A 2,072-nucleotide genomic window follows, 5' to 3' on the forward strand; every position below is an offset into this window, starting at 1 on the left:
TGTCCCTACCAATTAACTTTTTACCAAATAACTTATGAACAACTCCTGAAGATCTTTTGGATACACCAGCTGAATGCCATGTGTATTCCTGAGCAGCATCTTAGAAAACGGGGTGGGAGGGAGAAAGATTTAGACCATAACATTTGGACAACAAGAGATATTTGAATATGAATTAGACATTATCAGATAAATGTTAACTTTTCTTAATTTAATTACTGAATTATAGTTGTATAAGAGAATGTCCTTTGTCCTGGGAAATGCATACTAAAATATGGGGGGTGGGTCAAAAAAGCATGATATACAGAACATATATTTTTTTAAGATTTTATTTATTTATTTGACAGACAGAGATCACAAGTAGGCAGAGAGGCAGGCAGAGAAGAGGAAGGAGATTCCCTGCTGAGCAGGCAGCCTGATGCATTGTCCATTCCAGGACCCTGAGATCATGACCTGAGCTGAAGGCAGAGGTTTTAGCCCACTGAACCACCCAGGTGCCCTGATATGTACAACTTATTAAGAATTATTCAATATTTCCATGGGAAACATTTCATAATATGTACTTTAAAATGGATGAAAGCATGAATGCAACTCCAACAAGATGTGTGTGATTTTTGAAACTAGAATGAGAGTGAGGCCACTTGATTCCTAGACCTGTTTAGAAAGCACAATCAGACTTAGATCCACATTCGGTTTTCTTTCTTCCTTAATTGCACTATGTGTAAAAGTAATTAAATTCAAAGTAATGCAATATATTACTTGCATTTAATGAATTTAATTGCAATGCAATTAAACTAAATGTAATGCAATAAAGTATAAATTAAAGAAATTAAATTAAATCTGTGGGCAGTTAAAGAAAGATGGTTTGTATAAATGTACACATATGTGCCTGCCCCATGCTTGCATGTGTGTATGAGTGAGTACACACGCATGTGTAGGTATGCATTCTATGCACATAGGCATATTAAGGTTGAAGTGGAGCAAATTGCAGGACAGCGTGTGTACTGTGATCTTCTATCTGTGTAATATGTTAATGGCCACTCTTCGTAATAGTTGCTTCAGAGGACACCATTGTAAAGGATTCCTTTTTCATATCGTAAAGTCAAGTTCACATCTGAAATTTTTAAATTTATATGTAATATATGGAATATTTGGAATGCAAAAAAAAATCTCTTTGCGGTTCAGTGCTTTACTCATCTAGGACAATGATTCTAACACTTAAGATATCTTTATTTAAGAAATATTCTTAGCTGTTGACTTTTTGTCAGTTTGTAACACTTTTCAAATAACCTATTCTCTGACATGAACTCCTGAAAGGTGTTCTAATTGGAAAGTACTACAACTCCACATTTATAAAAAGTTAACCGTTCTGTATTAAAATAAAAATTTTAAAACCACAAAATCACTTATGAGTAAAAGAAGTTGGATATATTCTTCTTCACTTAAGGCCAGCTTAAGAAAAAACTTTACTTATTATCTCTTTTGCTCAAAGTATGGCTGAGATGCACTTAAACGAGTAAGACACGTTGTTCTATGAGCCGTCCATTATTCATTTATCACTGATGAAGTTCTAGAACCTAGGTGAAGGTTCGGTGGGCTGAGGTCGGGAGCGGATGACCAAGAAAGAATTCTTTGAGACATCTTTGCTGCAAAATGGTGGTTTATTAAAGCACGGGGACAGGACCCATGGGCAGAAAGAGCGGCTGCCCGGGGTTTGAGGGATGGCAGGTTGTGTACCCTGCAGTTGGGGGAAGGTGAAGGAAAGAGAGGTTTCAATGGAGTTTTCATATGCTAAAGAGTGCCTACAAGGTGCCTGGAGTACTCCCAGAGGTCTTAGCGGGGGAGGGATACCCGGAGGTCTTCCGGCTTGATCAATGTTGTCTTTTGGCAAGCCATTAACATCAAGATAGTTGGGAGATTCCTGGTGGGATGTCACAATCCTGCTATCAAGCATCTTTGTTAGTGAGATTTAGGTTCAGAAGAGATTTAACTATATTTACATTTCCTTCTAGCTCAGCCTCATTCAGTTTTGTGTATGGAGGGGAGGGCGACATTAGGGCTTGAGGAACTGAGTT

The sequence above is a fragment of the Meles meles genome, chromosome Y, assembly GCF_922984935.1.
Source record: "Meles meles chromosome Y, mMelMel3.1 paternal haplotype, whole genome shotgun sequence".
Classification (NCBI taxonomy): Eukaryota; Metazoa; Chordata; class Mammalia; order Carnivora; family Mustelidae; genus Meles; species Meles meles.